This window comes from Apodemus sylvaticus, chromosome 13 (assembly GCF_947179515.1).
Source record: "Apodemus sylvaticus chromosome 13, mApoSyl1.1, whole genome shotgun sequence".
NCBI lineage: Eukaryota > Metazoa > Chordata > Mammalia > Rodentia > Muridae > Apodemus > Apodemus sylvaticus.
The window spans coordinates 4847673-4869070 of NC_067484.1; the positions used below are offsets into that span (position 1 = coordinate 4847673).

The window sequence follows — 21398 nt, forward strand, 5'->3', positions numbered from 1 at the left end:
AACATCTTTAGTCATTAAGGAAATGCAAATCAAAAATTGATCCATTCTTATCTCCTTGTACTAAGCTGAAGTCCAAGTGGATCAAGGACCTCCACATACAACCAGACACACTGAAACTCATAGAAAAGAAACTGAGGGAGAACCTTGAACACATAGGCACAGGGGAAAATTCCCTGAACAAAACATCTTATGCCTTAAGATCAAGAATTGTAAAATGGGACCTCAGAAAATTACAAAGTTTCTGTAAGACAAAGGACACTGTCAATAGGACAAAACAGCAACCAACAAATTTGGAAAAGATTTTTACCAACCCTACATCCCACAGAGGGCCAATATCCAATATATACAAAGGACTCAAGAAGTTAGACTCCAGAGACCCAAATAGCCATTTTAAAAAAGTGGTGTACAGAACTAAACAAAGAATTTTCACCTGAGCAATATCAATTGGCTGAGAAGCATGTAAAGAAATGTTCAACATCCTTAGTCATCAGGGAAATGCAAATCAAAACATCCCTGAGATTTTACCTCACTCCTGTCAGAATGACTAAGATAAAAAAACTCAGGAGACAGCAGGTGCTAGAGAGGATGTGGAGAAAGAGAAACACTCCTCCACTGTTGGTGGGATTGCAAGCTGATACAACCACTCTGGAAATCAGTTTTGCAGTTCCTCAGAAAACTGGGCATAATATTATCAGACGACCCTGCTATACCTCTCCTGGGCATATACCCAGAGGATTCCCCAGCAAGTAATAAGGACACATGCTCCACTATGTTCACTGCAGCCCTATTTATAAAAGCCAGAAGATGGAAAGAACCCAGATGTCCCTCAACTGAGGAATGGATACAGAAAATGTGGTACACACACACACACACACACACACACACACACACAATGAAGTACTATTTGGCCATTAAAAAACAATTCATAAAATTCTTAGTCAAATGGATGGAAGTGGAAAATATCATCCTGAGTGAGGTAACCCAATCAGAAAAGAACACTCATGGTATGCACTCACTGATAAGTGGGTATTAGCCCAGAAGCTTGGAATACCCAAGGCACGTTTCACATATTAAATGATGCCCCAAAAGGAGGAAGAACAAAGTATGGCTAATAGGGTTCTTTGTAGCAAGGGGAAAAATACCCACAGAAGGAGATACAGAGACAAAATGTGGAGCAGAGTCTGAGGTAAAGACCACCGAGAGACTATCCCACCCACGGATCCATCCTATATACTGTTACAAAACCCAGACACTATTGTGGATGCCCACAAGTGCTGGCTTACAGGAGCTGGATATAGCTACCACCTGGGAGGCCCTCCAATGCATGACAAATACAGAGCGGAACACTCCCTGCCAGCCACTGAACTGAGCACAAGGTCTGCAATGGGGGAGCTAGAGAAAGGACTCAAGGAGCTGAAGGCATTTGCAGCACCATAGGAGGAACAATGATATGCATCACTCAGTACTTCCTGAGCTCCCAGGGACAAAACCATCAACCAAAGAGTACACACAGAGTTACCCATGGCTCCTGACACATCAGCAGCAGAGGATGGTCTTGTTAGACACCAATGGCAGGAGAGGCTTTTGGTTATGGAAAGACTTTATGCCATCATGTATAAGAATACCAAGACAGGGAAGCAGGGGAGGGTTAATTGGGAAAGAGGAGATGGCTTATGGGATTTTCAGGGGAGGGGGGAACCAGGAAAGGGGACAACATTTGAAATGTAAATAAAGAATATATCTAATTAAAAAAAAAGAACAAATTATGGTTATTGGAGTACTTTAAAATGATCCTGAATTTTTTTAATGTCACACATGGATGCAATGCACTTAGATTGTATTCACCCATTTGGCAGTCTTCCTACCTTCTATGGATCTATCTCTACATTCATAACTTCTCCAAACTTCATACATTGTGTTTTCTATTGCCCATCACAAGTTCTGGTATATGTATATTCAAAGATGTGTAAGGTTATTTGGTGCTTGGCTCATCTCCTAGGCTCAAACATTTATGAAACACTTCCTCTCTATTCCCAGAAGCCATGAGCTGTCAATGGCTCCTCAGTTAAGGCTGGAGTGTCATGAACCCCTCCCTCATAATAGAAAGTTGACTGGTCTACTGTTGTGTGTGTGTTCTATGTAAAGAACCACAAATGTTGTGAGTTTATGAGTGCAGCAGTCCTGACATATCCAGTAGATATAGTTTTTGTCTGATCCTCTCTCACATCTTGCTCCCTGAAAATTTCCACTGTATTTTCCATGATGTTACTGAGCCTTTCGGGAGAGGCATGATGTAGATTTCCCATGTATGACTGGACATTACAGAGTGACTCATTCTCTGCAAATTGGTCAGTGTGATAACCACCTTGACAGCACACTGAAATTTCTCTTATGAGTTCTGAGTGTTGCGCTAATTGAGCTATAGTTATAAAAATTTGGAGTAGTGTGAAACTATGTCCATTTATGAAAATAGCGCAATTTATGATGCTTGGGGGGGTCCCCAACCATGAATTCCTGGCTGAATTTGTAACACTAGGTGTTGTGTAGAGCAATGATTCTCAATCTTTTGGCCACAAACATTTGTGAAGCTATATTTCATATCTTAGTAACCTGCACTCATAAATTTATTTTTGTTGCCACAATTCTAATTTTTCTATGGAGCAGTGACTCAGGTCCTAAGAGCATTGGAAATAAGTGTTTTCCAACAGTTACAAGTCACTAGTTGAAAACTGTTACTATAAAACAAGCACTATATCCAAACAGAAAGTGACTGCTTGTGCCATAATACTTGTGCTACCAATGTGACAACGAGAGTATTTTATTTACTAGGACAGCCAATATTGTAGGTCACAGTATTCATAGCTGACTAATACTATTAAGGAATTCCTTCTTCCAAAATCTTGAATGCATCTCATGTGGTATGGAATAAACCCAGCAAGGTTGAAACATCTGGCCAATATGAATTTGATTTGTCATATCTCATGTTCAAAGCATGTGTTGTCTTCAGCAAGAGGATCTTACCATAAATTTCTGGTTGGTAACTAAGAGCACAGGCAATAGTCTGTATTATTTGGGGTGTCTCCAAAAACTCAAGGGAGACATCTTACACACTGCTTATTAGGTGGCAAGTTCTGGCTTCTAAGATGAACATAATATTCCGTGTAGCATAACCCAAAAGAAACACTCATGCATTCACAGGCCTATCGTATGGCATTTTCATGGACTTTTAGTGTCAGTTATCCTTCCCAACATCCCCACCCCTGGTCCATCCTTAGCCATTTCCCTGATGATATAATGAAATTCAGTTTTCTGGAATGGTTAAAATGTATCATGATCATAAATGTTTGGGGGTTTCCATAAACAGAAATATATATGAGTATGTATGTATGTATGTATGTATGTATGTATGTATGTATGCGTGTGTCTTTGTATATACATATGTATCCTTGTTGTTTCTTTATGGGAATTCTTCCACAAATTGTGGTATATATGAATTTATCTTCCTATGATTAATTATGCATTTTAAAGTTGGCATTATTGTGCCATTTTGACCTAAAAATATAGACTTTTATTAAAAGATTGATTTTATGGTTAAAAATCATATGTAGGAATGTCAAATTGACAATATGTACTTGGGATTGTTAGCCTTTATTGTCCTTATGACTATGAAGATATTCCAGTGAGGTTCAATTGACGGCAGAAGAGCCAATTTGAATCATGCCACTTCTGGTGTAGAGGATTAATAAATAACCTTACACCCATAAATGAGAAGTAACAGACAATGCCTTGGAGCTAGAGAGCTGGATCGCCTTTAAAAGCATGTGATGATCTTGCAAAAGAACTGAGTATAGTTCCCAGCAAATTCACTGTGGTTCACCACTTACTGTAGCTACATTTCCAAAGGATCCAACACACACTTCTTGCCTCTGTGTGAAGTAGGCGTGCATGTTGAGTATATACATATATCATGCACACTGACATACACAACGTTTTAAACATTTAAAGTTTTAAAATTTTATTAAAATGTTTTGGAAATGGAGAGAATTCTTGGTACTTAAGAGCACTGACTGCCCAAGTGTTATTTCCACATCAATGGTGGTGCAAATCTATTGCTTACTAATATCTTAAGTGGTACAATGCCTGGATATTAACTCTTCAGTTATTTTTCACATGTTGTAAACAAACATACATGCAAGAAAAATAACCATTTATAAAAAAATAAAAATGATATTGTACACAAGAAGACACACACACACGCACAACACACACAGAGACACACACCGCACATATCAAAACAAAACAAAGCAAGCATATATCTTTTCCTGAGCCATAAGATAATATCTAGTCTCCCCACAGTATTTAATTTTTCATGTTCACCTTACTTTGACAATTAACACATACCATTTTGTATAAAATAATAATCCTGTATATATATGTTCAAAAATTGCTCAACATTTGATAGTAAAACTTTGTGGAATGACCATGATAAAATAACTAATCTACATGATATAGACATCAGATATAGAAAGATTTATATTTTCAAAATGCTGTGCTAACATTGCACCACATACAAAATCTTATGCCAGTGTACAAAAAAAAAACAGACAATGAAGTCTCATGCTTTTCTTTGAGAAAGCTAATTATTATGAAAGCAGGGTAGAAAGAGGCTGGAACTAGCCTTTATATTGCTGATGAGAACAAAAGGGCAAAATATAGGAAAGTTTATTTCTAGAAGTGTAAATACATTTACGCCCTGTAGCATCGGATATTTAGAGTAGGTTGTAATGGCAGCCACAACGGAGGAGAATGAATAAGAAAGGACAAAAGTGAACACCAGGATGAGGGTAGTTTTCATGTTTTCAAGAGAGATTTTTAAAAAATCTTGAGCATTGTAAACATGAATGACTTGTTTCTTAGGCCTGTAGAGCATACTCACCATGGAGACACTTGAACAGATCAGGAAACCCAGACACAGTCCATCACAGAAGCACAAGAAGAGCACATACAGTGCAGTTTCAAAATTACCTGAAGCAAACCATAAAGAGTAACCATAACTCATCCTGTGAGTCGTATTTTTGTTGTAACTTGGACCTGACACTTTTGTAGGAGTCAAGATATTTAGAAATAAATGCACATTCCAGCTAAGTGAGCAGGAGGGACTGAGGTACTTGGAGCTCTGTGTTTAAGCATCATTCTTCTGGAGTTGCTGGGGCTGATCGTGATTGCTTAGAGCAACTCAATAGACACATTGTATAAAGGGACATCCCCCTGGTTATTTGGTAAATATGCATTATCAATTTACATCCAAAAAATCAGGAAATCTTTTAGTTCATAATCTAACAGTGTCTGTGGAGTGTCTTGAGATGATAAACAGGCAATTAACAAGAGTCAAGTGATCTATGATCAGGTCCTTGGGCATTAAATGTTTTCCAGTGAATTTCAAAATGACAAAATAGTATTGAGGAATTGCTAAGCGTTCTCACCATAATCTGGGAGAAGAGGAAAATTCCCAGTGCAATCTTTTCTTTTTTTTTAAATTCCCATTTATTTTTTATTTTATTTTTTTAGTTACATTTTGTTTTTATTAATTAATTTTTTACACTCCATATTTTATTCCCCCCACCCCATCCACCTGTACCTCCTCCCCATGCCCCTGACTCCACATGGATGTCTCCACCCCTCACCCCACTGGCCTCTAAACTCCCTGGGGCCCCCAGTCTCTTGAGGGTTAGGTGCATCACCTCTGAATGAATACAGACCCAGCAGTCCTCTACTGTATGTGTGTTGGGGACCTCATATCAGCACCAGCTGTATGTTGCCTGTTTGGTGGTCCAGTGTTTGAGAGATCTCAGGGGTCGTGATTAAACGAGACTGCTGGTCCTCCTAAAGGATTGCCCTTCTCCTCAGCTTGCTTCTTTCAGCCTTTCCTAATCCAACAATGAGGGGCAGCTGCTTCTGTCCATTGGTTGAGTGAACATATCTGCATCTGGATCTTTCATCTGCTTGTGGAGTCTTCTGGAGTGCTGTCATGCTTGGTTCCTATTTGTGAGTGCTCCATAGCCTCAGTAATTGTGTCTTGGGACCACCCCTTGAGGTTCCCTCTCCCTACTGTCAGTCATTTCATCTAAGGTCCCTCCTTTTGAGTCCTAAGAGTTTCTCACCTCCCTGGTCATTGGTACATTCTGGAGGGTCTCCCCAACCTCCTATCTCCCGAGATTGCCTGTTTCCACTCTTTCTGCTGTCCCTCAGGGCTTCAGTCCTTTTCCCTCACCCAATACCAGATCATGTTCCCCTCTCCCTCCACTCACTCCCCCCCACCCCCGTCTACTTTCCTTCCAGATCCTTTCCAGATCCCTCCCTCCATCCCCATTTGTGATTGGCTTATTCTCCCTCCCAAGTAGGACTGAGGCGTCCTCACCTGGGCACTTCAGCTTGAAGTGAGTACTTTATGAGTAATGTGGACTATATCTCAGGAACTCTCTACTTTTTAACGTCCACTTATTAGTGATCACATACCATGCTTGTCATTTTGGGTCTGAGTTACCTCACTCAGCATGATATTTTCTAGTTTCATCTATTTGCCTGCAAAATTCAAGATGTCCTCATTCTTAATAGCTGAGTGATATTCCATTGTGTAAATGAACCACATTTTCTGTATCTATTCTTCTGTCGTGGGACATCTGGGTTGTTTCCAGCTTCTGGCTATCACAAATAATGCCACTATGAACATAGTGGAGCATGTGCCCCTGTGGCATGGTGGGGCATCTTTTTGGTATATTCCCAAGAGTGGTATTGCTGAGTAGATCTATTTCCAATTTTCTGAGGGACCTCCACATTGATTTCCAGAGTGGTTGTACCAGTTTGCAATCTCACCAGCAGTGGCTCCTCTTTCTCTACATCCTCTCCAACATGCATTGTCACCTGTGGTTTTGATCTTAGCCATTCTGATTGGTGTAAGGTGGAATCTTAGAGTCATTCTGATTTGCATTTCTCTGATAACTAAGGACTTTGTACATTTCTTTAGGTGCTTCTAGCCATTTGAGATTCTTCAGTTGTGAAATCTTGGTTTAGCTCAATTCCCAATTTTTGATTGGGTTGTTAGGTGTTTTGGTGATTAGTTTCTTGAGTTCTTTATATATTTTGAAAATTAGCCCTCTATTGGATGTGGGGTTAGTGAAGATTTTTCCCAATCTGTAGGTCACAGATTTGTCTTATTTTCAAATGCAATTTTCATTCTAATAAAGAAGAAAATAAATTTATTATTGATATGAGATCCTAGAAATACATTAAAGATTGCATTATTGTATGATGTTAGCTAAAATAATACATTTATTACCTCATTGTATTTATATAGCTTTCCCATTGAATAATATTTAAAGCTTTACTCCTTATCAAAGTAAATATTCTCTATTTTTAAATGGAAAGTTTGGGATATATTTACTGAAGAAAAATGTTTTCACTGCCCAAGTTGTTGAATGACTTTTAACATAGCAATCAAGAGGTAGAGGCAGACAAACATATAAATTTGAGGCTAGCCTACTCTATAGCGTTATTTCCAGGACAGCAAATGAATTATAAAGCAAAACCCTGTCTCTAATAACGTGCCTCCCAAATGATTAACATTTTCATTTCTTTTGACCAAACACAATGATTTGGCATCTATTTTCAAAGAAAGAATTTTTTAAGACATGCTATTATTTCATAAATTTAGAAGAAACAGAATTCAAATTTCACCAAAATAAAACCCAACAGAAAATATTTGAAAGTTGGACTTAGAAAGATGTATTAAATCCTCAGAATTTATAAAACATATTTCATTTTAATATTTATTTTGTTTAAATTATGTGTGTGTGCTGGGGTTGGTTGTATGTGAGTGTGAGAGCTAGTAGGGCCCAGAATATTGCAGTCTACTGTATCTGGATTTGAAGATGGTTGTGAGTCATTGATTGAAAGTAAGAATTGAACTCAAATCCAAGGTAATAGCAATATGCACTCATAAACACTGGTTTATCCCTCTACCCAACAAAAATATTTGAAACTGTATTTGAAGAAAACTAAGTGATGTAACCCAATCACAAAAGAATACACATGGAATGCAGTCACTGAGAGATGGATATTAATTTGCCCAGAAGCTCTGAATACTCAAGACACAATTAACATATCAAATGATTCCCAAGAAGAAGGAAGTAGAAGACCCTGATCCTGGAAAGACTTGATCCAGCATTGTAGGGGAGTACCAGGACAGAGAAATGGGAGGGGGTGATTGGGGAATGGGAGGAGGGAAGAGGGCTTATGGGACTTATTGGGAGGGGGGAACCAGAAAAGGGGAAATTATTTGGAATGTAAACAAAGAATATAGAAAATTTAAAAAATAATAAGAAGAAAACTAAAACAAAAGATAAGAAAGATGAATTCTACACTTGGAAAATTTTCCTATAAATTTATATTTATATTTTGGAAAATTTACATTTTCCAAAATGTATGCAAAATCAGGCTCAACATCACAAATTAAGGTAACACTATGAGTGGATGTAAATCAAAGTTGTGATGAGAGATCATCACATACTGTATAAACAGATATTAATCAAAGCAAATTCAAATGAATAAAACAGGGGTTAAAGCCCAGGAGTCCTTATTTTGCGACATGCCTAGCAACTATTCAAGTTAGTATTGATTTTCTTTAAAAATAGTGGGTAAATTATAACCCAGTTCCAATTATAATGATACAAACATAAGCAGATATGAAAGAATCCAATGAAAGCCAAGAAAGGACGAGTTTTTCGTAAAATAGATACATTAGGAGTCTGAGTTTCCCTGTCATTTGCTCTGTTGAACTTCAGCAGTTCTCAGGACAATTTGAGAACACACGATCATATTTACTTGAATGTTTAGTTGGATTTGGTGGTCAGAACTTCTGATCCTGAATAACTTTTTGTAAAATGGATAATCACTTGCAGAAAACAGTATTATGTTTATATTCCCTCACATTGCACAAAAATTAATAATTTTTTTAAGAATTACATTTTTCAAAAGATGAAATACTAAAACTCTCAGAGGAAAATATTAGCAAAACAAGATACAGGTTGAGGCAACTGCACTCAGGAGAATAGGGAATGCACCAAGAATTAACTAGTAGAACTTTGTAAAATTAAAAGCTTTCTGCATTTTATGGGACAGTAAGTGTGGAATGAAAATATAACCTGCAGAGTAGGAGGAAAACATTGACTTTTGCACTTTAATCACGAGCTTAATACTTAGAATTGATAGGGGAAAATAAAGATTAAACAGTAATCAGTCAATTAATGAAATTCCAGTCATCAAAATATTTAATGAAATGGGCAGAGATTCCACTATAAAGAAACCCAGAAGTACAGTAAAAGCATTTGAGAAGTGTTCAACATAAATACCTTTCCAGGAAATGCAAATTATAAACACTTTGACAATACATAGCACACCTTAGAATGATTATCACCAAGAGAATAGATGAGAACAAATGCTGACAATGGTGTGGGGGAAAAGTAATCCTCATTCTATACTGGTGGGATGACAAAGTGCTACATTCCTTATAGAAATAAAACAAAGATTTCTCAAGAAATTAAATATAGAATTACCATATAATGCAGCCATATAATTTCTGGGCATGCACCCAAAGGACTCTATGTCCTACCACTGAGATGCTTGCACATCCATGTAAGCTGCTGCCTTATACACAATAACAAATAAGTGATGCCCCTCCTAGGTGTTCATCAGCAGATAATGGATGTATGGTATCTTTACTTTCAGGAACTAGATCACTTGCAAACAATTCAGCAAGGTAACAGACTCAGGAAAAACCAAGGTCACATGTTGTTTGTTAAATAGGGACATGGTCATATGAATGTACGTGGAGACAAAAAAGTTATGGGCTAAAGGGAGACCAAAAGATAGAGACAAAAGACATGTTGAGGAATCAAAGGGAGAGTAATAAACAGAGCATATGTGTCAATGAAGTGAATAGTATTATACAGGATACACAGAGGTGCAAAAAGGTGTTGAAGGGACTGCTGAAGAAATTTGCAAGAGGAGAGTCAAAAATAAATTTGTGTGAAAATGTCAGAATGAAACCTAATACTATGTATGCTAGTTAGAAAAACCCACACCAATAAAGGATTATAGTTTTATAGTAAATATTGCCATGGAATAATGACTGTTCTAACAGTTGGTGCAATATTACCAATTTACACTCTATACTTATATTGCCATGGTCATTCTTGTGTTGTATGGTTTCTTCTATGGAATAAATGTATATTCCTCCTTGATGTGTAGAATATATTTTAATAATTTCATTCCTATAAGAAATGAATCTTCTAAGACATTTCTTTTTTGTAATCTAAGACATTTCTTATGCTTTATTAATTTTTTGCTATTATAAATACCTTTCTGGAGATGTTCTTATAGTGTATTGTCCTATGTATATAAAATACGTTTTCATGTGGAAGAGAAAGTGCTGTTTCATCCACCAATTCCACTTCTTAGCATAATTAAAAAGTAATTGAAAAGCCAGGCAATGGTGGTGCACGCCTGTAATCCCAGCACTTTGGGAGGCAGAGGCAGGCGGACTTGAGTTTGAGGCCAGCCTGGTCTACAGAGTGAGTTCCAGGACAGCCAGGGCTACACAGAGAAACACTGTCTCAAAAAAAAAAAAAAAAACAAATTTTAAAAAAAGTAATTAAAATTAGGGTCTTGAATTGATACTTCCTTAGACACTTCCATAGCAGAACTTTCCAAAACAGCTGAAAGATTAAATCATTCCAAATGTCTAGCAACAAACAATTCCACGCAGACAGCATGATGCATACATACAGAGGTATAGCATTTATCCTTTGCAAAGAAGGTTGATGCATGCTAAATGAAGAAAGTATATAAGACAGTGAGGTGGTATCAGTAAAAAGAGAGACTCAGTAGTAGCTTACAGGAGGAACAGTGTTCACATGAGACAGTTCCCACTTCCTGAGCCATGTGTGTGTCCCTTTTGCCCACCTAATCTAGGCCTTGAACTGTTTTCCCTCCGTATATTGTTCCTTCCTTCCTTTCTTCCTTCCTTCCTTAATGTTTCCTTTCTTATTCCTTTTATCCCTCCCCTCTGTATTTCCTTTTCAGCAAAGATATTGAAATAAATTCTTCATACAGACTTTAATACAATTAAAAGAAGTATTCAGGAAGAAAATGAGATACAGCGAGCAGAAGCATGGATTCTCCGAGGACTGCTTTCTGTTATCTTTAGTTTTTACTGGTTCTGTGCTCTGGTTATTCACCTCAGCTCTGGGTGACCCCATGATGAAGACAGTCACCACCAGAAATTCGTCTCTGCTGAAACTTTGGTGAGACACTCTCCCTCACTTAAAGGGAGATCTAGTATTACCAAAAGATTGATGATTTTTAACTCAACAGTAAGTCTATGATGACAGCATCTCCACAAGGGTCTAAAGTAACTTATAGTAATCTTCCTGTCAGAAACAATACAAAACTTAGCAAAACAAGAAGTTAAAATTAAACGAGCTATCCAAGGAATCAATTAGGAATCAGGGCTGAACTTTTATGTCAGTACTTGGAGCAGAGAAGTTATGTCAGATAGACATGCAGAAGGAACTTCAGTGCTAGTAAAGTATAAGCAAGTTGCATGGCCTTGCCCCTGGAGCGCCATTCCTATCAGCCAAGCATTCCAGACTGTTTCAGCACATCAAACTCCTTTGTTCCCAAAGACACTCAGGACAAATGGCTAACTAAAATGCCTATTGATAAACCAAAGCAGATTCTGGCTGCCAGACTCTCATAGCATTGCAAGTCACTCTTACAGAGTTCTCATCCTAGTTCCCTACCCTAAACCTCTGTAGTCCATAGGCCTCATTCATTTTCCCTTGCTTCTCTTTCCTATAAAGCCAGATACGTTCACCATGTGCTCATGCTCTATTCTTCTCTTCCTCTCCTTCTCTTGGTCATTCTCTTGGCACTTTGTCTTCTTGCTTCTGTTAGTTGTCCTCTCTCCTCCTTCTTCTCTGCTTCTCTCACTCTACCTCCTCTCTCTTCTCATGGCGCATTCAGTCCACTGGCCATGCACTACCTTCTAGACCTGCTCAAGATGCTTCCTGATGTATCTGAATGTTTTACACCACATATGTACAATAATTCTTTCTCCTTGATTATCCCTTGGAATGGTTAGGTTCACATTTTCAATACAAAATGTCCAAGCACTAAGAGGTATGAGAGAAGGACGAGACATAGATCTACGTTCACCACATCTCTCAGGTCAAGATTTCAAAATGATTTGTCCAGGTGTGTGTCCTGGCAAGTGTGGGGTATTTAAATCAGATAATGCTTTTTTTTATTTGATACATGTTTTATTTACATTTCAAAAGATTTCCCCTTTTCTAAACCCCCATTCCCAAAAGTCCCATCAGCCCACTTCACTCCCCCTGTTCTCCCACCCACCCCTTCTCATTTCCCTGTTCTGGTTTTGCCCTATACTGCTTCACTGAGGCTTTCCAGAACAAGGGGCCACTCCTCCGTTCTTCTTGTACCTCATTTGATGTGTGGATTATGTTTTGGGTATTCCAGTTTTCTAGGCTAATATCCACTTATTAGTGAGTGCATACCATGATTCATCTTTTGAGTCTGGGTTACCTCACTTAGTATGATGTTCTCCAGCTCCATCCATTTGCCTAAGAGTTTCATGAATTCATTGTTTCTAATGGCTGAATAGTACTCCATTGTGTATATATACCACATTTTTTGCATCCACTCTTCTGTTGAGGGATACCTAGGTACTTTCCAGCTTCTGGCAATTATAAATAGGGCTGCTATGAACATAGTGAAACATGTATTCTTATTACATGCTGGGGAATCTTCTGGGTATATGCCCAGGAGTGGTATAGCAGGATCTTCTGGAAATGAGGTGCCCAGTTTTCAGAGGAACCACCAGACTGATTTCCAGAGTGGTGGTACCACTTTGCAACCCCACCAGCAGTGGAGGAGTTTTCCTTTTCAGAGAATGTTTTTCATCCTGTGCTATATTCTCAGGGAGAAGAAGATGAATGTGCCTAAAAACTTACTGTGCTAATCACTGAAGGAAACACTACATTAAGAACACTTTACATAGAATCTCATGAAGAATTAAAAAAGAATAAAGCCTGCACTCAGGAGCTCAGCAGCACCACAGCCAGCTGGGCACCTACCCTACCAGGAGTCATCTTCCCTGTAGGGAGGCAGTTAGGAGTTCCACATTTAGAGGTGAGGCACCTCCATTTTTGATCTTGTGACTATGTAGGGGGCAGACAGGTATGCAGGGATCAACAGAATAGAAGACCTCTTAGGACACAGCCCACCAGGGTCCCACCTATTCCCAGGAGCTGGACAGCACCACCACAGCTAGAAGATATATCTATTCTGCACTGATTCCCACAATTAGAGGTGAGGCCAACATCTTCTCTCCTATGACTGAGTGGGTTGTTGAAGCCAGGAATGCAGAGAACACCTGAGGGTAAGATCACTTGGGCCTTGGTCTGCCAGTGCCCAACCTGCACCCACAAGGCAGACAGCCCCACAGCAATCTGCACCAGGGGAAACCTGGTCACCCAGGATTGCTGAGATAGGCTTGCAGGCACACAGGAGGGATAAGCACCAGCCAGAAACAGCAGGACCAAGTAACACCAGAGATAACCAGATGTCAAAAGGCAAATGTAGGAATGTTACTAACAGAAATCAAGGCAACATGGCATGATCCGAACCCAACTCTGCAACAACCGCAAGTCTTGGATACCCCAAAACACCAGAAAAGCAAGATTTAGATTTAAAATCACAGCTCATGAGGCTGATGGAGGGCTTCAAGAAGGATATAAATAACTCCCTTAAAGAAATACAGGAGAACACAAGAAGCCCTTGAAAAACTAATGGAAAACACAACAAAACAAGTGAAGGAATTAAACAAAGTCATCCAAGATCTAAAGATGGAGGTTGAAACAATACAGAAATCACAAAGGGAAATCTAAAGATATTTTTGACTGAGAAGTATTGTCTTGTAGGCAATGTTATGACATTTAATTTATCTTGTCTAGTTCTTGTCATTTCATTTTCTCATCCGGGGAAACAGGATTCCCGAAGCATTTGCTCTTGGAACAGTGGGACTGAGCTGAGAGGAGAGTGGAAGGCCTAGCTGCCTTAGAATTTTGTTCCACTGGAATGGTGAGCTGTTTCGTCTCTACTGCAAAAACTAGCAAATTGTGTAAAAGGAATAATAGAAGTGATATAATGGAGCCTTTAAAGAGCAAAGCCTTTAACATATAGCTTTAAAATCAAACCAAACTCCAATGGGTCTCTCTGTATGTATCTGTGTGTAAAACATATAAATAAAATTGAAAATTGAATATATAAATAAAGTACACTTAGGTAACATTTTATCCATTCATTTCTGCCAAATACACAACTATATGCTCATTTTTGAAAGAAAAATAACACAATAATTTTATTTTGTTCATTTAAAAAAATAAACTAAAATAGAAGAAAGCAATTTACACATTTCTCTCTTACTGACGTAAAATTTTTTATATGTACTGTAAAATTTCCTTTACGTATGATATTTATTATTTAATTAATTATACTTTCATTATAATTATGTAAGTGTCTACCTCTGTATATAGGATTGGAGGCCGAGGGCCGGTTTATTGAACATAAGGGAGGAAGCAGGTAACAGAATAGCCTGCACCATCTTAAATGTGTGCTACAAAGGGGAGCTCTGGCTACACCAGGGATCAGGAGCAATTGTCCATATGCAGTGAGTTGCTGCCATATAGAAGCCAGCAACTTCTGTATGGAAGGAAGGAGACCTGGTGCAAGAAGAGAGGGAACTGTCTTCCCTGGCAGCATTTGGCTCTTATGCTACACAAAAGCATCCCTTTACGTTCTTACTTCAAAACCAATAAACACAGCTAACCTGTCCCAATCTATCTATTTCTTCAGTCTGTTAGTCCCAGTGTCTTGATATGAAAGGAAAGACTCTTATCTGCTGTGTCCTGTGAACACCATTGTGTTTTCTGTGGCACATGGCTTAGATCATCCTATGACTGGGGTCAGACTCTGAGTACCCAATTTATAAATTCATTATTTCATGGCCTCTTTCCAAATACATGTAACAACTCTGCCTGTCACACCATCTACTTGGTGGATTGAGAATTATTTTCAAGTCACCTTGAGTTAACATTAGATTAGAGTTAAAACAGAGACAAATTACACAAATAAATTCATGGAAACAACTAGGAATGGATAGGAAGAACTTTTTCCATAAGTTGCTGGAGTGCACAGTGCATTTCCAGAGGAAGCATAGATGATACACAGTTTGATGCTAAGCAAATGCCTTAGCTAACATTGGCGATGGCTCGGACATTCAAGGCTTTGTTACCAATTGTGATTTAGTGAGTAAATGCAAACAACAAACCCATTAACAAGATCAACAAATATATATATATATATATATATATATATATATATATATATATATATATATATATATATACACACACACACACACACACACACACATATATATATGAAATTCATGCATAGCTTGCAAAGAAAACAAAACACTGCAAACTGTTTCCAAAGGAAAACCAAATAAAACAAAACCCAATAATTGCTCATGTTTTCCAAGAATCTTTCGTAACAATCTGAAAAAGAGCAAAACACTAGGTGATAATCTAGAATTGGTAAGCTTCTGATAGCAACAAAAACTGCACATCGTATAAATACACGAGTTCTAGTTTTAAGGTTTCAGAAGGGTCATTACACAGACATAACTAAAGACATTCTACGTGGGCACCTCCTCCCTGCCTATTTACTAGAAGTTCACTAACTAGTAGAAGTGAACTGACAGTGAATCCATTCACCAGCTTGAACACATTCTCTCTATCTCTACAGAAAATATTTTTCCTTCTCTAACATTCTTTACCTGATTCAACAAATTAACTTTATTACCTTCTCACCCTCATTGTAGATTCAGTTATTGGAAAGCATTTGACATTTTGTTCTTTCTCTGTGGATAATATTGCTTTGCATAGCTTCTATCACCAGCTATTATCTCTTCTGACTTACTTGCTAGCATTTGGATTACATTTAAAAAATCTGAGATGCGTCAGAGAAATGAATCAGTGTGTGACAGCCCTTGCTTCCTGGTGTGAATATCTGAAGTGCATTTGAGGGACCCCAGAAGCTAAAGGCAGTAGGTAAGAGGAAACCTCTCTGGAACACTGTGAGCTTCTGGCTTCCTCAATCCCTACGTTAGGCTGTCAGTGCTCCCTCCTTCTGCACCTGTCACTTCACGCGCTGTGTGAGCTGGTTTTATTTCTAAGATACATAATTCTCTGTCCATCCCATTGATTAATAACCATATAGTCAAACACCCTTGAGCAAAGATACCCTTAACGTCATAGCTTAATTTAATGGTAGAGGACAGCTTTGATTATTTATTAGTGAGTTCTGAACAGAATTCAGATATGGGGAAATCCAACACCTACATTTTGTCTCCACCAATGTACACTGTTTCTGCTATTACAAACATGACTGGACATTATAGAAGCAGTCTACTTATACTTGCTGTCAGTCCTGAAACTCTTAATTTAAAATAAAAAGGAGTGCACGTATGGTATAACAGAACCCAAGAAGAGAACTTCTTTGTAGAGGAGAAATCTCAAATGAAAAGGAGGGTGTGGTAGTTAATACCTTTAATCCTAGCACTAAAGAAACACAGGGACAATAATTACGCTTAGTTCCAAGTTATGCAGGGTGACACATTGAAACTATGTCTCAAGTGACAAAATATTTATCAGAAAAATTCCAACCAAGTAAACAAATATTTAAACATAATACCTGAAACTTGAAAAGGCAATTTGAGCAATGGTATCTCTGCATGCATGTAAGTGCTGTCTGAAAAACCCTACCACCTTTTCAACGATGTTAGTGACTGAGAGCTACAAAAATCTAGATCCTGTAATAGGATCCAATGCAATCATATGTGTATTGTCTTTCCAGATTTGAAAATTTGCACTGAAGCACAAGTATTCATCAAGGTATTTCCTAAGGGGAATGTCAATGTTGTGTGTGCATGTGAGAGCCATATTCCAAGATCAGAAAACTCACTCTACCTTTGTGCCACCTCAGTTTTCTAGATTTAGTATTTCATTGACTTGCCATAGACAATTGGGAAAGTTATGTAACCACTCACATTCTAGCTTCTGCCTTCCATGTAATGGGATCACATGACAGTGTTTTGATCCATATTTATGAATATTGGCTGGGGTTTATAACTCAGTCTTTCTGACTGTAGTGTGACCTCCTTCCTGACTGAGGCATCTCTCAGACACAAGGCATCTCTTCTAAACTGTTAAAGTCTTATCTAAAGGTCAACTCCACATTCTGTCTGCTACCATGTAAATAAATAAATTAAAGTATATTCATCAAACAATTGATGGGTTTTTTTCTTCATTTTTGCTTCATTAGAGCACTAGGTCTTCTTCCAGGTAAGAACTTGGATGATGGGAATAAAATCTTGTTAATAACCAAAACTACAACATGTTGTTAGGACTTCTTTCCAAATACAAATGACTTTCTTCCCAAGTTAGCCATCTTTCACCCCAGTTACTCACCAAGACAGGAGGCTCCAAGCACTAAGTAGTCAGACAATGATCCCCAGGTTTCTGCCACTTGATTCAGATTTCTGTCAAGAAAGCATGTCCTTGTAGTGTGCTGTGATGAGAAACTGCTCCAAGACAAGCTGAAATGTCATCTGGTTCTGGGTCTCCTGTTAAGGTTCCAAACACTAAGTAAACATCTAGAGTCATTGCAGGTCCTAATTTGTCCCAGAGTCGCTGTCATTTGTGGGAAAGATGAACTGAGCACTTAGAGGAGACTTGTCCCAATGCACAGCAGAACCATTTGTTAGAATAAACTGTGTTCCCATTTAAGATCATTTGCTTGTGACTTAGGCTTAAAGGGTTCTATGAATTTTGAAGCCACCATGGTGAGAATGCTCAGGTAAACTTTGGCAATTCAGTTTCTGTCTTGTGATTGAGAATCACTTTCAATGACTGGTGATGTATAAAATGTATAAATAAAAAAGAGAAGAGACATAATTAAAGACAAGTTTCAGCTAAGAGCTCTGTCCCAGTTGGTTTTACCCTCGCCTCACAGTTGACTAACCACTGTTAGAAAATCAAACGAGGAAACAAAACTGGTGAAAGAATCCTTTCTCACTGATTGAATCACAGATGGAATCCCAACTCAGACCTAGCTCTCCATTTCTAATACAATGCTTGATGCTTCCCCCGGAAGGAGAACACATCCTAAGCAAGTCCCCGTGGAGAAGGGGAGAGGACCACACTGGAGGGAATATTAATGCTGCCTGTGTCTCTCATGACTTCTGACCCCGTGTTCTCACATAGGGCTCATCTGAAAGCTTTTCAAATTTCCTGATTTCCAGAGAGTTTTGGATCCAAGATGCTGCATGAACAGGGTCAAACCCTTTGTAGTATAATGATACAGAAAGCAAGAGGTAGCCAAGCAGTGTCCGAAGAACAACAAAGAAAAGACAGAGAGTAAACCAAGCTCATCTCTGTAGGCAAAGAATTGCTTATATTTCATTTTGCAAAAGTAGGATGTTTGATAGACATGATATAAGGATGTGGTCTTGGGAGGAATTAAAATAGTGTAGCCAAAATTTAGTAGTTTTTGTTTTCCCTTCTTTATTTTTTATTTTCATCTATATTCTTTGCTATATACTTGTTTTTCATATGGGTATCTTATAGCCTAGTCTGGTTGGATGCTCTGTAAGAATGGAGGATGAACTTGTGTGCTAATTCTGTGGATTCCACCTCCCAAGTGATGGAGTTCTAGAGCTGCCCTACAACTTCAAGTATTCTTTTTCTGTGTGTGTTTGTTTTGTTTTCTGTTATTTCTGATACAGTGCCACTTTATTAAGCCCTTACCATTCTGAGGAAACCTGTATTTTCATGCTCTCAAATTCTCAGAGATTCATCTGCCTCTGTATTCTAAATGCTGATATTAAAGGTGTGTGCTACCATGACTGACGTTTACAAGCACTATCATTTCAGTTTGAATTATGTTCTGTGAAGATTATATGCTGTGTTCTTAATCAGAAATACTGTGCTCTTATGTCAAGAATTGATTTGACCGCAACACAAAACATGAATTCCTAAATGTCATCACCCCAAAGAAAGATAGAAGCTCGGGGTTAAAAAAATCTACATTCAAGAGATCTCTTTGTCTTAGTCTCCTGGGATTAAAGGTGTGTACTACCTGGCCTGGGCTTAAGCTTTTCATAGCCACTATGCCTCAAGAACTCCTTGCCAAGATACAGGTCAGAAACTTGTGTCTCCAAGCCTCAAGATCTGGATCACAATTTTGAATAAGAAATTGAGGTGCTCAGCTGTCCGCAAGATGCCTCCTCATCTAAACTCTCTGAAGACTGTGCTGTCATAGTGAGCTTCAAAATTCTCTATCCAATCATGATTACCAGTCTTAACATGTTCTATGATGCTAGTGATGTTGGTTTTCAAAGGAACAACACAGTCAAGTTGTATCAGACAAAGCGGGAGGATGCCCTTTTCATCACCCGATTTAGTTCTCCAAGATGCAGCATACAAGTGAACAAGCTATGGTATAAGCGTGTGGAAAAATTCATCTTACCAGAGAGCTTTGAAGGTACAATCACATGGCAAAGCCAAGCTCTCCAAGGCCTGATGTCTAGAAAACTGCACAGAGTGACCATGAATGATGGAGGGGGTGTTATCAGAGTCCTCACAGCTGGAGAAGGGGCACTGCCTCATGAATTCATGGAAAGTGTGGGAGGAGTTGCAGTGGCATTATCTACACGGTTCAGGAAAACTATTACAAAGTCTTTATTCTTGACCCCAGAAACTTGCAGATCATATACAGGATCTGCAAGTGGAAGATGCCTTACTGCAGGAGGAAAGCAGTGTCCATGCTGATGTCATCTTCATGGATGTAGTGGATACTTTCTAGAATGTTCCTGCAAAATTATTGAACTTCTGTAGATGGACTGTGGAATCCACCAGCTTCAGTTTGCTATCAAGACAGATGATGACTGTTACATAGACTTAGAAGGTGTGTTTAATAGAATTTCTCAGAAGACTCTAGATGAGCCTAATTTGTGGTGGGGAAATCTCAGGTTGAATTGGACAGTGGACAGAATCAAAAAATGGCAAGAGCTGGAATACCCCAGCCCCACTTGCCCTGCCTTTGCATGTGGGACAGGGTATGTGATCTCCAAGAATATCTTTGACTGGCTGGCAGGCAACTCTGGAAGGTAAAAGACCTATCACCACGGACATTTAGATGGCAACCATAGGACCTGAAAGACACCAGGACAGCCTGTGGCTGTGTGAGAAAACCTGTGAGACAGGAATACTATCTTCTCCTCAGTACTCACCTCACCTGAAGAGCTGAGCAAACTCTGGGAACTGAAAGAACTGTGTGGGGATCCTTGTCAGTGTGAAGCAAAAGTACAATAAACCCCAAAGACCAGGGTCTGTTGTAAGTCTAAGGAAAGCCCTGGCTGGAATTGAGATGTAAGCAGTAGGGTATTACTAATGCTTGCACAGATCTTAATGAATCAACTGTTAACTGTAGCCTAAGTTTTTATTTATAAATTGAAAGATCATTTATACCAAATTCTTTTTATAAAAATATTGCTAGTTTCTGGTCACTTATGCCAATTAGTAACTCATCATTTCCATGTTTGTTTAAATGGCCAAATTCAGAAAATAACTCCCTTTGAATCTCAAGCAGGATTAAATCTCAAGCAGGATTACAAAGTAGCTCCACATCACTTAATTAGGCCAGAAAGAAACTACAAAGGTGCAGTGAGGCACAGTGGCACCACACACCAAAGCATGGGTTCTAGAAATAGCAGTTTGTGGGTCTCTGATACAGACAACCTGGCCTTGAAAAGGAAATGTTGTGAACTGGAGTTTGATATATTACTATTAAAGATGTTTATTTACATACATAGCATGTTTTCTTTTTCTGTTTAATGTAAATCCTGAATGTCTCAGCTTAGTACTGAGACACTTACTCTCACTAAACTGTTTTTGTGAGTATGAGTAAAAATAAGCACCCCAGGGTTCACGTCACAGGGACGTGTAGGGAAGGCACTCTGCCTTGCCTGATGTTTACCTACGCTTGCACAGGAGGTGGTGATATGTGCAAGACAGGCTCAGTGTAGGCATAACATAGGGGAAAATATATTACAGGTTTGAAGATGTGTTTCCTTAGCTTAAAGGATATTTTTCAGAATGACCAACCAAATCACTGTAGTAAACTTTTTAAATGTAGCC

At 38.6% G+C, this 21398-nt stretch overlaps 2 pseudogenes; one reads left to right on the forward strand and one right to left on the reverse strand.

The window, feature by feature from the left end:
* Positions 1-4636: 4636 nt before the first annotated feature.
* Positions 4637-6030, reverse strand: LOC127664141 (vomeronasal type-1 receptor 4-like; annotated as a pseudogene).
* Positions 6031-15402: 9372 nt separating this feature from the next.
* Positions 15403-20573, forward strand: LOC127664142 (UDP-GalNAc:beta-1,3-N-acetylgalactosaminyltransferase 2-like; annotated as a pseudogene).
* Positions 20574-21398: the final 825 nt, after the last annotated feature.